The sequence below is a fragment of the Coregonus lavaretus genome, assembly GCF_964263955.1.
Source record: "Coregonus lavaretus genome assembly, chromosome: 9".
Classification (NCBI taxonomy): domain Eukaryota; kingdom Metazoa; phylum Chordata; class Actinopteri; order Salmoniformes; family Salmonidae; genus Coregonus; species Coregonus lavaretus.
In genome coordinates this window covers 12734520-12756139 of record NC_139996.1, presented here as the reverse complement: position 1 = coordinate 12756139, position 21620 = coordinate 12734520, and the positions used below count along the sequence as shown (strand labels likewise).

Below are 21620 nucleotides of genomic sequence, written 5' to 3'. Positions count from 1 at the left end.
TGCAGCACAAGATTGAATTGTTGACCAGACATTTATTTTATTCAAATTTCTGGTGTTGTTGTTTTTCAGTTTTTATCAATTCTAGGGTGCTTTCCAGCTAGCAAGCTAGACAATACAGCATGTAATATGGTAAAATATGACTAAACGTGAAAATGATAACATATCCAACTGTAACAGATAAATTCCGTGGCTGGCAGCACTCGTAGGGATATTTATTTTCAGCAGACAGATGAGAGATATTCTGTCAATTACCTCAGCAAGCGTGAAATGGCCTGTGCACATCCTGTTTAATGAATCATTCTGCCTGTGTCATGTCACCCGCCGCTTGGAGTGGGGCTTTGTCACACACTAGCTCTTCGATAAAGTGACACAAACAGTTTGTGACAAACTAAGTTGTAAGAACAAATTATTTCTGGGGGGGATTGAATGGCCTATAGGCCTATATTATTGTACAATAGTTGCAGTTATGGTTGTTGGAGAATCCTGTGGAGTTTCGTTTCACACTGAGAGTGAAATGGTTGATTTAGGCTTGTTTATGGAGTCACTGGTTAGAGAAGAGAATTTTGGTGGGTTTGTTCAGTAGGAAACGAATCTGGGAGGTTCTGTCTGAATGTGTCCAACCCTGATGTACAGTTGTGGTCAAAAGTTTTGAGAATGGCACAAATACTAATTTTCACAAAGTCTGCTGCCTCAGTTTTGATGATGGCAATTTGCATATACTCCAGAATGTCATGAAGAGTGATCAGATGAATTGCAATTAATTGCAAAGTCCCTCTTTGCCATGAAAATGAACTTAATCCCCAAAAAACATTTCCACTGCATTTCAGCCCTGCCACAAAAGGACCAGCTGCCATCATGTCAGGGATTCTCTCGTTTACACAGGTAGGAGTGTTGACGAGGACAAGGCTGGAGATCACTCTGTCATGCTGATTGAGTTAGAATAACAGACTGGAAGCTTTAAAAGCAGGGTGGTGCTTGAAATCATTGTTCTTCCTCTGTTAACCATGGTTATCTGTAAGGAAACGCGTGCCATCATCATTGCTTTGCACAAAAAGGGCTTCACAGGTAAGGATATTGCTGCTAGTAAGATTGCACCTAAATCAACCATTATTCGGATAATCAAGAACTTCAAGGAGAGAGGTTCAATTGTTGTGAAGAAGGCGTCAGGGCACCCAAGAAAGTCCAGCAAGCACCAGGACCGTCTCCTAAAGTTGATTCAGCTGCGGGATCGGGGCACCACCAGTGCAGAGCTTGCCCAGGAATGGCAGCTGGCAGGTTTGAGTGCATCTGCACGCATAGTGAGGCGAAGACTTTTGGAGGATGGCCTGGTGTCAAGAAGGGCATCAAAGAAGCCACTTCTCTCCAGGAAAAACATCAGGGACAGACTGATATTCTGCAAAAGGTACAGGGATTGGACTGCTGAGGACTGGGGTAAAGTCATTTTCTCTGATGAATCCCCTTTCCGATTGTTTGGGGCATCCGGAAAACACATTGTACGGAGAAGACAAGGTGAGCGCTACCATCAGTCCTGTGTCATGCCAACAGTAAAGCATCCTGAGACCATTAATGTGTGGGGTTGCTTCTCAGTCAAGGGAGTGGGCTCACTCACAATTCTGCCTAAGAACACAGCCATGAATAAAGAATGGTACCAACACATCCTCCGAGAGCAACTTCTCCCAACCATCCAAGAACAGTTTGGTGACGACCAATGCCTTTTCCAGCATGATGGAGCACCTTGCCATAAGGCAAAAGTGATAACTAAGTGGCTCGGGGAACAAAACATCGACATTTTGGGTCCATGGCCAGGAAACTCCCCAGACCTTAATCCCATTGAGAACTTGTGGTCGATCCTCAAGAGGCGGGTGGACAAACAAAAACCCACAAATTCGGACAAACTCCAAGCATTGATTATGCAAGAATGGGCTGCCATCAGTCAGGATGTGGCCTAGAATTTAATTGACAGCATGCCAGGGCGGATTGCAGAGGTCTTGAAAAAGAAGGGTCAACACTGCAAATATTGATTATTTGCATAAACTTAATGTAATTGTCAATAAAAGCCTTTGACACTTATGGAATGCTTGTAATTATACTTCAGTATACCATAGTAACATCTGGCAAAAATATCTCATAACACTGAAGCAGCGAACTTTGTGAAGACCAATACTTGTGTCATTCTCAAAACTTTTGACCACGACTGTACTCTGTAACACACTGTAGGTGTGTTGTGCATCATTCTGTATGCATGTGTTGTGGAATAGATTCTTCTTGACCTCTGTACTGACCTTTGCCATGCTCCTGAGTTGTATGGTTTTAGAATCTTATGAAGCTAGTTAGCCTACAGCCATGTCTCAGGACAATTCTGACCCCTGGGCCCGTATCCACAAAGCATCTCAGAGTAGGAGTGCTGATCTAGGATCAGTTTAGCCTTTTAGATCATAATGAATACGATTATCTGGACAGATCCTAGATCAGCACTCAGATCCTAGATCAGCACTCCTACTCTGAGACACTTGGTGGATATGGACCCTGATCTCATAATCTGAACATAGAGCTGATAGACCTATTCTCAGAATGCTGAATGCTTCTTAGAATGCAGAATGCTTCTTTGAATGCTGTATGCTTCTTAAAATGCTTCTTGAAATGTAGAATGCTACTGAGTATGTAGATTCCATGGCAGATAATATATGCACACATTAATCTGACATTTAATATGGTTGAGTAACCTTTCCAAACCACTACATTTGAAATGTAAGATGTTTTATAGAGGGCTACTGTGTTTTTCCACCCATATATGTCAGTGTGAATCAGTAGACACAGGAGGACATAGGCAAAAGCCATCACAGTATGGCATGGCAGGAGGATGCCACTTCTCTTTTCTGAGAAGAATATGTCACTTTGAGAACAATATGTTACTTTGAGAACAATATGTTACTTTGAGAACGATATGTCACTTTGAGAACGATATGTCACTTTGAGAACGATATGTCACTTTGAGAACAATGTCACTTTGAGAGGAATATGTCACTTTGAGAACAATATGTCCCTTTGAGAACAATAGGTCCCTGAGGTATTCAATCAATTTTTCAATCAATTTTATTTTATATAGCCCTTCTTACATCAGCTAATATCTCGAAGTGCTGTACAGAAACCCAGCCTAAAACCCCAAACAGCTAGTAATGCAGGTGTAGAAGCACGGTGGCTAGGAAAAACTCCCTAGAAAGGCGAAAACCTAGGAAGAAACCTAGAGAGGAACCAGGCTATGAGGGGTGGCCAGTCCTCTTCTGGCTGTGCCGGGTGGAGATTATAACAGAACCATGCCAAGATGTTCAAAAATGTTCATAAGTGACAAGCATGGTCAAATAATAATCAGGAATAAATCTCAGTTGGCTTTTCATAGCCGATCATTAAGAGTTGAAAACAGCAGGTCTGGGACAGGTAGGGGTTCCATAACCGCAGGCAGAACAGTTGAAACTGGAATAGCAGCAAGGCCAGGCGGACTGGGGACAGCAAGGAGTCACCACGGCCGGTAGTCCCGACGTATGGTCCTAGGGCTCAGGTCTCTCAGTTGGCTTTTCATAGCCGATCATTAAGAGTTGAAAACAGCAGGTCTGGGACAGGTAGGGGTTTCGTAGCCGCAGGCAGAACAGTTGAAACTGGAATAGCAGCAAGGCCAGGCGGACTGGGGACAGCAAGGTGTCATCATGCCCGGTAGTCCTGACGTATGGTCCTAGGGCTCAGGTTCTCAGAGAGAAAGAGAGAACGAGAGAATTAGAGAGAGCATACTTAAATTCACACAGGACACTGGATAAGACAGGAGAAGTACTCCAGGTATAACCAACTAACCCCAGCCCCCCGACACATAAACTACTGCAGCATAAATACTGGAGGCTGAGACAGGAGCGGTCCGGAGACACTGTGGCCCCATCCGAAGAAACCCCCGGACAGGGCCAAACAGGAAGGATATAACCCCACCCACTCCGCCAAAGCACAGCCCCCGCACCACTAGAGGGATATCCCCAACCACCAACTTACAATCCTGAGACAAGGCCGAGTATAGCCCACAGAGGTCTCCACCACAGCACAAACCAAGGGGGGGGCGCCAACCCAGACAGGAAGATCACGTCAGTAACTCAACCCACTCAAGTGACGCACCCCTCCCAGGGACGGCATGAAAGAGCACCAGCAAGCCAGTGACTCAGCCCCTGCAACAGGGTTAGAGGCAGAGAACCCCAGTGGAGAGGGGAACCGGCCTGGCAGAGACAGCAAGGGCTGTTCATTGCTCCAGCCTTTCCGTTCACCTTCACACTCCTGGGCCAGACTACACTCAATCATATGACCTACTGAAGAGATAAGTCTTCAGTAAAGACTTAAAGGTTGAGACCGAGTCTGCGTCTCTCACATGGGTAGGCAGACTGTTCCATAAAAATGGAGATCTATAGGAGAAAGCCCTGCCTCCCGCTGTTTGCTTAGAAATTCTAGGGACAATTAGGAGGCCTGCGTCTTGTGACCGTAGCGTACGTATTGGTATGTACGGCAGGACCAACTCGGAAAGATAGGTAGGAGCAAGCCCATGTAACGCTTTATAGGTTAACAGTAAAACCTTGAAATCAGCCCTTGCCTTAACAGGAAGCCAGTGTAGGGAAGCTAGCACTGGAGTAATATGATCAAATTTCTTGGTTCTAGTCAGGATTCTAGCAGCCGTATTTAGCACTAACTGAAGTTTATTTAGTGCTTTATCCGGGTAGCCGGAAAATAGAGCATTGCAGTAGTCTAACCTAGAAGTAACAAATGCATGGATTAATTTTTCTGCATCATTTTTGGACAGAAAATTTCTGATTTTTGCAATGTTACGTAGATGGAAAAAAGCTGTCCTTGAAACAGTCTTGATATGTTCGTCAAAAGAGAGATCAGGGTCAAGAGTAACGCCGAGGTCCTTCACAGTTTTATTTGAGACGACTTTACAACCATCAAGATGAATTGTCAGATTTAACAGAAGATCTCTTTGTTTCTTGGGACCTAGAACAAGCATCTCTGTTTTGTCCGAGTTTAAAAGTAAAAAGTTTTCAGCCATCCACTTCCTTATGTCTGAAACACAGGCTTCTAGCGAGGGCAATTTTGGGGCTTCACCATGTTTCATTGAAATGTACAGCTGTGTGTCATCCGCATAGCAGTGAAAGTTAACATTATGTTTTCGAATAACATCCCCAAGAGGTAAAATATATAGTGAAAACAATAGTGGTCCTAAAACGGAACCTTGAGGAACACCGAAATGTACAGTTGATTTGTCGGAGGACAGACCATTCACAGAGACAAACTGATATCTTTCCGACAGGTAGGATCTAAACCAGGCCAGAACTTGTCCGTGTAGACCAATTTGGGTTTCCAGTCTCTCCAAAAGAATGTGGTGATCGATGGTGTCAAAGGCAGCACTAAGGTCTAGTAGCACGAGGACAGATGCAGAGCCTCGGTCTGACGCCATTAAAAGGTCATTTACCACCTTCACAAGTGCAGTCTCAGTGCTATGATGGGGTCTAAAACCAGACTGAAGCATTTCGTATACATTGTTTGTCTTCAGAAAGGCAGTGAGTTGCTGCGCAACAGCTTTTTCTAAAATTTTTGAGAGGAATGGAAGATTCGATATAGGCCGATAGTTTTTTATATTTTCCGGGTCAAGGTTTGGCTTTTTCAAGAGAGGCTTTATCACTGCCACTTTTAGTGAGTTTGGTACACATCCGGTGGATAGAGAGCTGTTTATTATGTTCAACATAGGAGGGCCAAGCACAGGAAGCAGCTCCTTCAGCAGTTTAGTAGGAATAGGATCCAGTATGCAGCTTGAAGGTTTAGAGGCCATGATTATTTTCATCATTGTGTCAAGAGATATAGTACTAAAACACTTAAGTGTCTCTCCCGATCCCAGGCCCTCGCAGAGCTGTGCAGATCCAGGACAGCTAAGCCTTGGAGGAATACGCAGATTCAAAGAGGAGTCCGTAATTTGCTTTCTAATGGTCATGATCTTTTCCTCAAAGAAGTTCATGAATTTATCACTGCTGAAGTGAAAGCCATCCTCTCTTGGGGAATGCTGCTTTTTAGTTAGCTTTGCAACAGTATCAAAAAGAAATTTTGGATTGTTCTTATTTTCCTCGATTAAGTTGGAAAAGTAGGATGATCGAGCAGCAGTGAGGGCTCTTCGGTACTGCACGGTACTGTCTTTCCAAGCTAGTCGGAAGACTTCCAGTTTGGTGTGGCGCCATTTCCGTTCCAATTTCCTGGAAGCTTGCTTCAAAGCTCGGGTATTTTCTGTATACCAGGGAGCTAGTTTCTTATGACAAATGTTTTTCGTTTTTAGGGGTGCAACTGCATCTAGGGTATTGCGCAAGGTTAAATTGAGTTCCTCAGTTAAGTGGTTAACTGATTTTTGTCCTCTGACGTCCTTGGGTAGGCAGAAGGAGTCTGGAAGGGCATCAATGAATTTTTGTGTTGTTTGAGAATTTATAGCACGACTTTTGATGCTCCTTGGTTGGGGTCTGAGCAGATTATTTGTTGCGATTGCAAATGTAATAAAATGGTGGTCCGATAGTCCAGGATTTTGTGGAAAAACTTTAAGATCTACAACATTTATTCCATGGGACAAAACTAGGTCCAGAGTATGACTGTGGCAGTGAGTAGGTCCAGAGACATGTTGGACAAAACCCACTGAGTCGATAATGGCTCCGAAATACTTTTGGAGTGGGTCTGTGGACTTCTCCATGTGAATATTAAAATCACCAAAAATTAGAATATGATCTGCTATGACTACAAGGTCTGATAGGAATTCAGGAAACTCAGAGAGGAACGCTGTATATGGCCCAGGAGGCCTGTAAACAGTAGCTATAAAAAGTGATTGAGTAGGCTGCATAGATTTCATGACTAGAAGCTCAAAAGATGTGTGTGTTATGTGTTCAGTCAGTCCCCTGGTTGTCCTTTCCTTGACCTTTGCTGCTGTACTTCTGTTCAGGAGGACACTAATGACAATGCTGCTGTACTTCCCCCCGATCCTCATATTTTTGTCTGACTCATCTTGTTTGTGTGTGTACGTGTGTGTGTGTATCCTCAGCCCTCTCTGAATCCTGAGGGGAATGTGACAGGGTCTGACGTGGTGCTGCTGAACCTCTGGAGTGTGAGAAACTACCAAGTATGACGAGATGACATTGTGTCAGTCCTGTAAGTAACTACAATTTAACCACGTTTACATCCACTGTTGTTTGTTTGTTTGCTGTCATACATACTGGGACCTTGTTTGTTGCTTAGATCAAGTGGATTTCACCTGTGGTACCATTGATGTTGTCACGACTTCTGCTGAGGCTGCCTCCCCTCCTTGTTTGGGCAGGTTTTGGCGTTCGTCGTCACCGGCTTACTAGCTACTGCCGATCCCATTCTCATCACTCCACTTGTCATGTCTTGTGTTGTCAATCACACACACCTGGTGCTCATTCCCCTAATTAGTATGTGTATAAGTGTTCCCTCTGTTCCCCATGTCTTTGTGAGTGATTGTTTATTGTGAGAGCGAGTAGCTCGGTTGAGCTACTCTTCCATTTGTATTTGCCAAGGTGGAATATTTTCCCTTGTTATAGTTTCGTTTTCACGCTGGGTGCGTTTTATATATGTAAACGGAATAAACTCTGGACTTCGGTGTTTTACCTCCTGCGCCTGACTCATTCATTCACACCTCGTCACAGATGTACTGTACATATCATACAGTGCCTTGCAAAAGTATTCATCCCCCTTGGCGTTTTTCCTATTTTGTTGCATTACAACCTGTAATTTAAATTGATTTTTATTTGGTTTTCATGTAATGGACATACACAAAATAGTCCAAATTAGTGAAATGAAATGAAAAAAATAACTTCTTTCAAAAATGTCAAAAAAATAAATAATGGAAAAGTGGTGCATGCATATGTATTCACCCCTTTGCTATGAAGCCCCGAAATATAATCTGGTGCAACCAATTACCTTCAGAAGTCACATAATTAGTTCAATAAAGTCCACCTGTGTGCAATCTAAGTGTCACATGATCTGTCACATGATCTCAGTATATATACACCTGTTCTGAAAGGCCCCAGAGTCTGCAACACCACTAAGCAAGGGGCACCACCAAGCAAGCGGCACCATGAAGACCAAGGAGCTCTCCAAACAGGTCAGGGACAAAGTTGTGGAGAAGTACAGATCAGGGTTGTGTTATAAAAAAAGATCCGAAACTTTGAACATACCACGGAGCACCATTAAATCCATTATTAAAAAATAGAAAAGAATATGGCACCACAACAAACCTGCCAAGAGAGGGACGCCCACTAAAACTCATGGACCAGGCAAGGAGGGCATTAATCAGAGAGGCAACAAAGAGACCAAAGATAACCCTGAAGGAGCTGCAATGCTCCACAGCGGAGATTGGAGTATCTGTCCATAGGACCACTTTAAGCTGTACACTCCACAGAGCTGGGCTTTACGGAAGAGTGACCAGAAAAAATCCATTGCCTAAAGAAAAAAATAAGCAAATACGTTTGATGTTCACCAAAAGGCATGTGGGAGACTCCTCAAACATATGGAAGAAGGTACTCTGGTCAGATGAGACTAAAATTGAGCTTTTTGGCCATCAAGGAAAACACTATGTCTGGCGCAAACCCAACACCTCTCATCACCCCGAGAACACCATCCCCACAGTGAAGCATGGTGGTGGCAGCATCATGCTGTGGGGATGTTTTTCATCGGCAGGGACTGGGAAACTGGTCAGAATAGAAGGAATGATGGATGGCACAAATACAGGGAAATTCTTGAGGGAAACCTGTTTCAGTCTTCCACAGATTTGAGACTGGGACGGAGGTTCACCTTCCAGCAGGACAATGACCCTAAGCATACTGCTAAAGCAACACTCGAGTGGTTTAAGGGGAAACATTTATATGTCTTGGAATGGCCTAGTCAAAGCCCAGACCTCAATCCAATTGAGAATCTGTGGTATGACTTAAAGATTGCTGTACACCAGTGGAACCCATCCAACTTGAAGAAGCTGGAGCAGTTTTGCCTTGAAGAATGGGCAAAAATCCCAGTGGCTAGATGTGCCAAGCTTATGGAGACATACCCCAAGAGACTTGCAGCTGTAATTGCTGCAAAAGGAGGCTCTACAAAGTATTGACTTTGGGGGGGTGAATAGTTATGCACGCTCAAGTTCTCTGTTTTTTTGTTTGTTTCACAATAAAACATATTTTGCATCTTCAAAGTGGTAGGCATGTTTTGTACATCAAATGATACAAACCCCCCAAAAATACATTTTAATTCCAGGTTGTAAGGCAACAAAATAGGAAAAATGCCAAGGGGGGTGAATACTTTCGCAAGCCACTGTATGTGTGTACATGAAGAATTATAAGATTGTTGTATTTCGCCCCAAGCCTTGGCCTGTACATCAACCATCCTTACTGTACTTCATGTTGACATGGAAACAACATATTTCCGTCCTTTCAATATCTGTGTTTCATCTTTTTCTATCCTGATATATCCAGCTGACCTTTTTGAGTCATTGACGACTCTCCCTAGCAAGGCTGATATGATTAGTGCTTCTCTCTAAGCCTCCGGGCTCCAGCCATGATACAATACACCAGTAGTTCCCAGCTCCGGTCCTCGAGTACCCGCAACAGTACATCTTTTTGTCGTCGTCCTGGACAAGCACACCTGATTCTACTTGTCAACTAATCATCAAGCCCTTGACAAGTTCAATCAGGTGTTTTTGTCCAGGGCTACAACAAACATTTGTGCTGTTGGGAATACTCGAGGACTGGAGTTGGGAAACACTGCAATACATAATGTGATCCATAGAGTGAAGGGCAGGCTGCCCATATGTCTGTGAGTTGCGTTGAGTTTCATCCTCTCTAAACTATTCTCCTAATCCTCATCCTCGTCCATGTCAGTAGATGACTTGTACCACCTTACTTACCTGCAATCACTCCTCCACTCCCCTGCCACGCTGAGGAGCACCCAGAGCTGGCTTGCTAACCCCCTCTTTAGCACTCTCTCTCTCTCTCTCTCTCCCTCTCACATGCTCTCTCCCTCTTTCCCTCTCACTCTCTCTGCGTGTTGAGTAGGCCTCTGCCCACGGCTGGCTGAACAGTGACGCTCTGCTCCCCTATAACTCCCCTGTGCCTTTTTTAAAGTAGAGAGCCTGTTGACACTGTTGGCTCCACAGCCGAGACTAGGGAGGGAGAGGGGGAGGGAGAGGGGGAGAGAGAGAGAGAGGATTATCAAGGCTCCAATTAGAGCGCCACGTTCCACGTCAAGGCTCCCTGCTTTCAGACACACTCTTTGTTCTGAAGCACCGTGAGAAGCCAAATGTGGCCCTGGCTGCTAATGAAAAAGTGTGCGTCACATATGGCACCGTATTCCCTATATAGTGCAATACATTTGACCGGGGCCCATAGGGATGTAAGGAAATAGGGTGTTATTTGGGAATCAGTAAAAATCTCCCCTGAAAAAAGTATCCTCTCTCGCACTCTCTCCTCGTAGAATCAAGTCCCTGGGCGCACTAATCCCAGCCTACTTATCTGTTTTTGTTTTTGCGATGGCTTCTGAGATGGCTTCTGAGACACCCCTTCTAGCTCTGACTCTACTGATAGCTATGATATTGAGGAAAAATGTACTTTCTATGCCTGTGATATGTGCTTGTCCCACCTAGCTATCTTAAGATGAATGTGCTAACTGTAAGTCACTCTGGATAAGAGCATCTGCTAAATCACTAAAATGTAAAACGCAAATGTCTGATGCATTTGTGTTGTGTTGCTTTGATGGGATTCAGGTTTGATGTTGTTTGATGCGGAAGAGCAAGGGGTCATGAATAGGCAGACATGTTTTAGTTTGATTTATTCGCATAAAAGAAGACAAGCCCAAGAGGGCTTATATAAAAACCACACCTAAAAGATATGGTTAAGGAATATGTAACCGCATGATGTATTTTCTGTCTTCATCAGCTAAACTGGGTTTGACAACCTCTGTCTCCTTTGGTACATTGCTTCAGAAAGTTTTGATTTATTTTGGTTCTACATTACTATTCTAATTCAGCATGGATGTCCACATACCACTCATCAATGCAAGTCTCCCTTAGAAAAGAGGTCTTCTGTCCTCAATGTGGCTACCTGGTTAAATAAAGGTTAAATATAATAAATAATACATTGCTGTGAGGTTTGCTGTGATGTGCCCTGTGGATTGAGTCGGCTGAGACAGACAGACAGCGGCAGGCAGGCAGGAAAGCAGGCAGGATAAATCCCTCTTTCATAATTACCCCAAGATGGCAGCCTCTCCCTTCCCTTCCCTGCAGGGGACGTGTTGTTCAGCCATTACAGGGCTCTACAGTGAGAACATTTTACTCGCATATGCACCTACATTTTCCAACTTAGGCGCACATGTGCTCCTTGTAAGAAAGGTCAGCGTAGAGTCCTGCATTATGAAGCACTATTCCTGGCAGAGCGAAGAGAGGGAGTGAAGGAGACAGAGGGAGAGGGAGGGAGAAAGAGGGAGGGGGAGAGGGAGTGAAGGAGAGAGAGGGAGGGGGAGAGGGAGGGAGAAAGAGGGAGGGGGAGAGGGAGGGAGAAGAGGGAGGGGGAGAGGGAGTGAAGGAGAGAGAGGGAGGGGGAGAGGGTGGGAGAAAGAGGGAGGGGGAGGGGGAGTGAAGGAGAGAGAGGGAGGGGGAGAGGGAGTGAAGGAGAGAGAGGGAGGGGGAGAGGGAGGGAGAAAGAGGGAAGAAGACAGGGAGCTGGAAAGGTAGAAGGAGAGAGAGAGAGAGAGCTAGCGCGGAATGCTAATCTAACGTAATCTGACAGTGGGTTTAGCCTGAGAGCAGTAAACAGTAACTGTGTTACCACAGTCAATGCTAAGTGATACGGCAGTGTCTTATGGCAATGTAGTCACACACCATAGAAATATAATTACAGACTCATTGACTTGAATGAGAATACCCATTCTAGTAATTATATTTCTATGGTACACACACTCAGCATGTAGTGGTATATTGTGGTAATAAAACAGCTGTGTGTATTTGTGTCTGTTCACAGACTATCTACAGTTGAAGTCGGAAGTTTACATACACTTAGGTTGGAGTCATTAAAACTCATTTTTCAACCACTCCACAAATGTCTTGTTAACAAACTAGTTTTGGCAAGTCGGTTAGGACATCTACTTTGTGCATGACACAAGTAACTTTTCCAACAATTGTTTACAGACAGATTATTTCACTTATAATTCACTGTGTCACAATTCCAGTGGGTCAGAAGTTTACATACACTAAGTTGACTGTGCCTTTAAACCTCTTCGAAAATTCCAGAAAATGATGTCATGGCTTTAGAAGCTTCTGACATAATATGAGTCAATTGGAGGTGTACCTGTGGATGTATTTCAAGGCCTACCTTCAAACTCAGTGCCTCTTTGCTTGACATCTTGGGAAAATCAAAAGAAATTAGCCAAGACCTCAGAAAAAAAAATGTAGACCTCCACAAGTCTTGTTCATCCTTGGGAGCAATTTCCAAACGCCTGAAGGTACCACGTTCATCTGTACAAACAATAGTACGCAAGTATAAACACCATGGGACCACACAGCCTTCATACTGCTCAGGAAGGAGACGCCTTCTGTCTCCTAGAGATGAACGTACTTTGGTGGAAATCAATCCCAGAACAACAGCAAAGGACCTTGTGAAGATGCTGGAGGAAACAGGTACAAAAGTATCTATATCCACAGTAAAACTAGTCCTATATCGACATAACCTGAAAGGCCGCTCAGCAAGGAAGAAGCCACTGCTCCAAAACCGCCATAAAAAAGCCACACTACGGTTTGCAACTGCACATGGGGACAAAGATCGTACTTTTTGGAGAAATGTCCTCTGGTCTGATGAAACAAAAATAGAACTGTTTGGCCATAATGTCCATCTTTATGTTTGGAGGAAAAAGGTAGTAACTTGCAAGCCGAAGAACACCATCCCAACCGTGAAGCACGGGGGTGGCAGCATCATGCTGTGGGGGTGCTTTGCTGCAGGAGGGACTGGTGCACTTCACAAAATAGATGGCATCATGAGGAAGGAAAATTATGTGGATATATTGAAGCAACATCTCAAGACAACAGTCAGGAAGTTAAAGCTTGGTCGCAAATGGGTCTTCCAAATGGACAATGACCCCAAGCATACTTCCAAAGTTGTGCCAAAATGGCTTAAGGACAACAAAGTGAAGGTATTGGAGTGGCCATCACAAAGCCCTGACCTCAATTCTATAGAAAATGTGTGGGCAGAACTGAAAAAGCGTGTGCAAGCAAGGAGGCCTACAAACCTGACTCAGTTACACCAGCTCTGTCAGGAGGCATGGGCCAAAATTCACCCAACTTATTGTGGGAAGCTTGTGGAAGGCTACCCAAAACGTTTGACCCAAGTTAAACAATTTAAAGGCAATGCTACCAAATACTAATTGAGTGTATGTACACTTCTGACCCACTGGGAATGTGATGAAAGAAATAAAAGCTGAAATGAATAATTCTCTCTACTATTATTCTGACATTTTACATTCATAAAATCAAGTGGTGATCCTAACTGACCTAAAACAGGGAATTTGTACTAGGATTAAATGTCAGGAATTGTGATAAACTGAGTTTAAATGTATTTGGCTAAGGTGTATGTAAACTTCCGACTTCAACTGTATCTCTGGTATTGCGATGATCCCTGTATCAGATCTGCACTATCACCCATGTACGTCATACGTAATAATACATAGGGTATATATTGCACTTTCCTAAGACTCAAACACACTTAATATCATATCCTAACCTTTTTTTATTATCTCATTCTTTTAAGCTTTGCATATCCACCAATCAACCTGCATGCTTTTGAGAATTATTAAAAATGGCAACATGTGAAATACTGTAGATCTGTATCGACAGCCTTGGTCGAGAGGGATTTTATTAAAACCACAAAAAGCTGCTTTCTTATCTGCCAAATAATCTCACCCTGGCCTGTACTGTATTTACATTTCAAAAGTGGTATTGGACTACTGCTACAGCAAGTCAGACTGATTTCCTCCTGTAATTGGTATTCATTTTAAACGCAAATTGTCCAAGGGAATATTCCGGTCCTCTGAGTAATTTCTTATTTACAGAATAGACTACTCCTCGTTTCAGGGCCAGGCCATAGTAGTGGATGAGGAAAATGGTTCTGTCACCATGTTTATGAGTGCATATACTGTATGGAAAGCTATCCACCGCATTGGGTATTTGTCCTGCTTTCAGACAAGACCATTACAAAGCTGATTGATTTTATGTTCTGCTGTGAACATAACCATTTGGTTCTGAGCAGCCCTGGAAACAGATTTCTGCAAAATATCATTTTCTTGTGGAACGGGAGAAGTGCTACTCCCCAGGTTATAAACAGGTGTCATAACAGATGACTAAATCCCCTTTCCTGGCTATGTGCTTTTGATTATGACAAGGTTTTACGATTACCTTCCTGGTACAAGACGAGAGAAAAACAGAAGTTTAAAGTTTTGACACAAAAGTTTTTCCCTTCTAAAAGTGTATGAATATTCATGGGATGCACAGCAGCAGCTCGGTAAACATTCAAAAGCTTCAAGTCTTCATTCTCTGAAGTTTCTTCTCTTCCTGTCACTCGTCTTTGAAGTGGGGATGCCAGGAAGAGAGAAACAGCATCCCTTCAGTTCGGTTGGACTGTATTGAGTTTGTGTAATTAGCATCAACAGAATCCAGTTCAGTTACAGCTCACAGAACTCCGGTACAGCCCAGCTTTGTTGAGCTGTGTTTTAGCCAGCCATGACCAAAGCCCATTGTTTTGGGATTGGGTTTAGAAAAAAAGAGAAGACAGAGGGGGGAAAAAAGGCAAGCAAAAGCCTCTGAGATACTTAATCTAGGAGACTCTGAGCTGACAATCTCTCCTCTGCAGAAATGTTGCTTGGGCAACAGCGGAACGCGGTTGGTGGAGGTAGGAGTTCCTTCCTGGAGACAGGAACAGGGGAGCTGACTTCCATGAGCCATGAGGTCCCTGCGGAAACAGAGGAACAAACTCCAGACTGCACACTCTGGCCCCTGGGGATGGGATGGGAGGCCAGGGAAGGGAAGGAGGGAATGGAGGAGAGGAAAGGGGAAGTGTTGAGAAGGGAAGGAATGGTATGGAAGAGCATGTGGGAGGTTAACGGCGTTTGTTTTGCCAAAAGTGATCGCTTCTGTCTCCTATCTACCAGATATGGATGTTTTGACATGTCTGTTGCCTGGTGGTCGCTGGCTGTAAGAGTGTCATTATCTGTCATTTGTGTGAGTGCAGCAGGAGCGTGATGTCCGGGTAATGGCCATTGCCCTCTGAGCTAAGGATCCCTTCCTGCGAAACTGCAAGTGCACACGTGTGCACATTCACGCGCACACACACACGCACATAGTGCTCCGAGCATTCACACCTGCATTCACAAATGTGCTTATTTTTCTCTTAAATGTTCAATAAAGACGTTGTTCCCTCCAACTCGCTCAGAGGCAGCCATTTCATTCAGCATGTTAATAAGAATGGACTGAATTAGTAAATTAATTGAATGACCTGTGAAATCTCATCACTTTACTCATATTTATATATGTATGCATTCCTGTTCATCAGAGCAGTAAATTAAGTATTCATATCGTCTCTGCTTAAAGATTTATGGTCATGCTTTTACGCTAAGTAGCTGGTAAATATCCTCCATGTGCAGTTAGCCTCCTGTCACTGTTTCAGTGTGCTATCTATGCTATCAGGATGGTCCTGATGTTAAGAGTTTTTGATTTAGTCTGGAGTTAGATAGCTTCCTCTTCAGTGGCAAAAAAATAAAAAAGTAAATCTGTTTTATTAAAATAAATAGTCTTCAAATTCAACGCAAGATTGTATTGACAGTTTTTACTACTTTGGTGTCAATGGTCTCTCACCATTCGATACATAAAGTATTTCTTTCTTTCTCATTCAGTGAAATAGATTTTATTAAACTGAATGAACTGACCTTAGTCTTATATCACAGGTCATCTTCTTTATATAGTAAATTATCTGATGGAGTAGCCCACTACCATTGACATTAAGGATTGGTTATGATCCACCCCTTCCTGGTACTTTATAGGGTTAGTCCTATTCGGGATCCTTGGGATTTCCCTACCCTAAACCCTAACCTTAACCCCTACCCTTACCCTTACCCTAACCATGAACATAACCATAACCCTTACCTAACCATAACCCTAACCTTACCTTAACCATTTTAAGGACATCCCAAGGTTCCCGGATAGCAAGGACCTACTTTTTAGGCCTGTCTCCTCTGAACCCCCAAAGTCCTATATGCATTATTTGAACATGTTTTATCTGACATGTCAATTCTTAGATGTGGTTCAGTGGTAAGAGCATGCTGGAAAAACCAGGGTTGGAGGTTTGATTCCTGATTGGGCCACTTATACTGAATCCCGGCATATGTGTGGCTTTGGATAAAAGTGTCTGCTAGCTAAATTATCATATTACACAGGGCTGACCCTGGGCTGACCAGCCAGTGCTCATAGCATGCATTTCACTTGCATGTCAGTCGTATTTCAGGAGCATGCATTTCAGTAGTATGCATCCTCACTGTCATAACACGGACATGGACTTCTAAAACTGCTGGGAGAGAGCGGAAGCAACAACAGTTCTAATTCATGGGGTTTGCATTTTTCCTAAGCCTGGCAATGCTTCTTCTTACTGGAGAGCAAATTATGATTATTTGAAGAATCGTTCGAATAAGTGCATTTTTTGTGTCTGCAAGGCTGCACTTGTTATTCATCCATGCATTGGGCTATGAAACAAATTTTTACGGCCACACCATTTGGTTAAGATGGCGTCGACGGAGGGCATCTCGCCTCGAGCTCCTACAAAACATTGCAGCGTTCTACTTTTTCTAGTGTTTTTCTAATGTTTTTCTCAAATGTTCTTACTCAGTTTGTTTTGTGCATTACTTCATACACCCGGTCAGAACTATTGGAATATGAATCACCATCCACCCAACCTTCCCGAATTGCCGGAGACGGCGGAACAATGGGCTAGCCTCTTCGGTGAGACCTCAGGCTGCCTGGGAGTCCTACCGGAGGGAAGGCCGAGCAGCCGCACACAAGCCTAAGATCACCATGCGCACATCATTTTTATCACACTTAGAGCACAACGACGACTCTCAGTGTCCGAGGAGATCCTGAGGACAACGAGGGCTACGTACTTACGGTCTCCACGGAGGACGTGTGTAAGTCATTGAAACGTGTTAACCCTCGCATGGCTGCCGGCCCAGATGGCATCCCTAGCCACGGCCAATATCTTCTACCCCAGACCATCAGGCTGCTGAATAGCCACCACTAGTGTGTGTGAAGTGGGGATCTGACCAAGGGTCGAATTGCTCGCTCTTACTTAATCCATGGCTGTCCTACCTTATCAGAGACTGAAACCAGACTGTGGCCTTTTGCCTCTCTCCTCAAACAAAGTGGAAAGAGCGGCGCCAGAGTTGAACAGAGTTTAGACTAATCATGAGTAATTACAGCATGACAGGACGGAAGAGAGGTGTGGGTTTTGGGTATGTTTGAAAGATTAAGTGTGGACCTGTCATGTTCAACAATCAATCTTTAGGTCAAGCCAGGGAGAGCCAGGGTTGAACAGAGTTTAAAACTGAACATTATTATTTATGAATGACAAGGGCTTGATTGATTGTAATAATATTGTTTCTAAATTGAAGAGAAGTCAAATTTAGCCGCTATCATAGACTAAGGAAGTGGGCGGAGCGGTAGAGAGCAGGAAACTGAAGATAATGGTGGGGGAACCAGAGGGAGGGACTCTAAACTAGGATGTGTGTGAAAATGACTATATAAACGGAGAGCTGAGAGGGAAACGGGAGGTGCACTGCAGATCATCTCGGCTTACGTTACTCTGTGTAATAAAATCTATCTTGATTCTACAAAAACTCTGGAAGAACTTTGATTTTTAATAAAGTATAGTGATAACTTTCCACATCACACTACTACAGTTGAAGTCGGAAGTTTACATACACTAAGGTTGGAGTCATTAAAACTCGTTTCTCAACCACTCCACAAATTTCTTGTTAACAAACTATAGTTTTGGCAAGTCGGTTAGGACATCTACTTTGTGCATGACACAAGTAATTTTTCCAACAATTGTTTACAGACAGATTATTTAATTTATAATTCACTGTATCACAATTCCAGTGGGTCAGAAGTTTACATACACTAAGTTGACTGTGCCTTTAAACAGCTTGGAAAATTCCAGAAAATGATGTCATGGCTTTAGAAGCTTCTGATAGGCTAATTGACGTAATTTGAGTCAATTGGAGGTGTACCTGTGGATATATTTCAAGGCCTACCTTCAAACTCAGTGCCTCTTTGCTTGACATCATGGGAAAATCAAAATAAATCAGCCAAGACCTCAGAAAAAAAAATACAGACCTCCACAGGTCTGGTTCATCCTTGGGAGCAATTTCCAAACGCCTGAAGGTACCACGTTCATCTGTACAAACAATAGTATGCAAGTATAAACACCATGGGACCACGCAGCCGTCATACCTCTCAGGAAGGAGACGTGTTCTGTCTCCTAGAGATTAATGTACTTTGATGCGAAAAGTGCAAATCAATCCCAGAACAACAGCAAAGGACCTTGTGAAGATGCTGGAGGAAACAGGTACAAAAGTATCTATATCCACAGTAAAACGAGTCCTATATCGACATAACCTGAAAGGCCGCTCAGCAAGGAAGAAGCCACTAAAGCCAGACTATGGTTTGCAACTGCACATGGGGACAAAGATTGTACTTTTTGGAGAAATGTCCTCTGGTCTGATGAAACAAAAATAGAACTGTTTGGCCATAATGACCATTGTAATGTTTGGAGGAAAAAGGGGGATGCTTGCAAGCCGAAGAACACCATCCCAATCGTGAAGCACGGGGTGGCAGCATCATGCTGTGGGGGTGCTTTGCTGCAGGAGGGACTGGTGCACTTCACAAAATAGATGGCATCATGAGGAAGGAAAATTATGTGGATATATTGAAGCAACATCTGAAGACATCAGTCAGGAAGTTAAAGCTTGGTCGCAAATGGGTCTTCCAAATGGACAATGACCCCAAGCATACTTCCAAAGTTGTGGAAAAATGGCTTAAGGACAACAAAGTCAAGGTATTGGAGTGGCCATCACAAAGCCCTGACCTCAATCCTATAGAAAATGTGTGGGCAGAACTGAAAAAGCGTGTGCAAGCAAGGAGGCCTACAAACCTGACTCCGTTACACCAGCTCTGTCAGGAGGAATGGACCAAAATTCACCCAACTTATTGTAGGAAGCTTGTGGAAGGCTGCCCGAAACGTTTGACCCAAGTTAAACAATGTAAAGGCAATGGTACTAATTGAGTGTATGTAAACTTCTGACCCACTGGGAATGTGATGAAAGAAATAAAAGCTGAAATAAATCATTCTCTCTACTATTATTCTGACATTTCACATTCTTAAAATAAAGTGGTGATCCTAACTGACCTAAGACAGGGTATTTTTACTAGGATTAAATGTCAGGAATTATGAAAAACTGAGTTTAAATGCATTTGGCTAAGGTGTATGTACATTTCCGACTTCAACTGTATTGTCCCCCCTACTCAGCCTTTCTGCCTTTCTCCTTGCAGGGCTGTTGTCCCTCACAGTGTGTCAATTGGGCAATCTACGTAAACCTTTTCACCTGCTGTTTCTACAATACAAGGATTTTAGACGTTTAAACAACACAGGGGATTACTAATTTTCAACCTACCTCAACCCTTCTGCCTCTCTCATGCTCTGCTGTTGTCCCTCACATCCCCTCTCTCACACAGTGGCTCAGCTCCCTGTTCCATTCCACTTTTCAGATGTGATGAATGAATGCCTCCGCCTCTGGTAAATTTCTACGTTTAAATAGGTCGCCTTGAACTCGGATGTGCCTCCAAAAAGTTGATTGGGGTAAAATTCCAGTCAACAACCGAGAAAAATTGCAGCGAGTCCTTAGTGGTTGTATGTGTCAACATGAGATATGAAGGGAGAGAGAAGCAGCAGCAGGCCAATGTAATGAGAACCTCTGAAAGAGAGAGAGAGGCGCTGCGGGTAGATTGAAGCAGGGCAGCTTGGGGGGAATGAGCTATAGGTCTGGGGTTCAGTTATTCAGAACTCCTGCCAGTACATCTACAATGAGACGTATTCCTAATAATAGGATTGTACTGTAAATCAGAATCTATATCTGATAAAACATTGCGCTTGCATGAACACAATGAGGTAGGGTTGCATTCAGAGGGAACTGCGTAGATAGCAGTTTTTCATGGAATGTGGAAAATGCCCACTTGGCTGTGGTGATCTGTTTTCACTTCAACTACATTTATTACAGCCATCATTGGCTTTATTTGTTCCTCTCTCTCTCCCTTCCTCTTCTCCTGGTGATTTTCCTGATGTTCAGAACCTGCCTTTACAAGGAGAAAGTGAGAAGAAAAAACAGTTGGTCTCCAAACACAAATGATGTTGTTCATTACATGGGAGCCCTGTCATCAGCCCCAGCGGGTACTTTGCTTATGCAGCGAGGAGATATCCCTCTCATTCAGCCTCTGTGTAATTCTACAAACATCAAAGCTGCTTTCCTGGCATCCATCAGCAGGCATGCAATGAAATGGGAATTACCTCGACATGAAAAATTCCCTAATTTCTCCAAAAACAGAAGCAGCAGCAGCTTGGAAGCACCCTGCCCACACCAAGTGAGCTGAGCGCAGTGGTCAGGTTACTCACTTGACACATTGAGGGCATGATAAAAGCTTTAAGTTAAAATTGGGCTCTGGATGGAAGGAAATTGGTGTTTGAAATTTCACAGGGACAGGATTGTTAATTTAGGCTGTTAGTGACACATTTCCAAGTCAGAGAAACTATAAGCATTATCCTGGCTCTGCCCTAAATGGAGGATGTTTACGGAACCGAACCAAACTTAGTTGTGACCTGAGGGTTATTGAGTTCACTTGCATCAATAGTAGGGGTAGGTCTACAGACTAAATGACCCTGGATTGCTTCTTCATTGGTAGAAGTGTGTCAATGTAGGATAAGTGAAAAATTAAGTGAATCCTTGAGGGTAGAGATCTAAGCAGATAACCATATACTGACACAGTACATTTTGAATCCCCAGGGATTACCATATTTTATCCTTCCAAAAGTATTGGGATAGTGACACATTTTTTGTTGTTTTGGTTCTATACCTCCAGCAGTTTGCATTTTAAATAATACAATGACTATGATGTTACTAAACTATACTTTAGACTACTTTAATACATATATAAGTGAATTTGTCCCAATACCTTTGGTCCCCTAAAATGGGGGGACTATGTACAAAAATGGCTGTAATTTCTAAACAGTTCACCCGATATGGATGAAAATACCCTCAAATTAAAGCTGACACTCTGCATTTTAACCTCATAGTCATTTCAAATCCAAAGTGCTGAAGTACAGAGCCAAAACAACTAAATGTGTCACTGTCCCAATACTTTTGGAGCTCACTGTATGTCTTTTCTAAAATATGCCTTCTAAACAAGAATCCATCCAAGCATATTTTCAGAG

General features: G+C 43.3%; 1 pseudogene across 1 annotated transcript in view; it reads left to right on the top strand.

Moving 5' to 3' along the window:
• The window catches only part of LOC311134866 (mitochondrial inner membrane protease subunit 2-like), a 222058-nt pseudogene that overhangs the window by 1401 nt on the left and 199037 nt on the right, over window positions 1-21620 (top strand). Inside the window, exon 2 of the transcript in view lies at window positions 7094-7200. The product of the transcript in view is annotated as a mitochondrial inner membrane protease subunit 2-like (transcript). The remainder of the gene's footprint in view (window positions 1-7093; window positions 7201-21620) is intronic.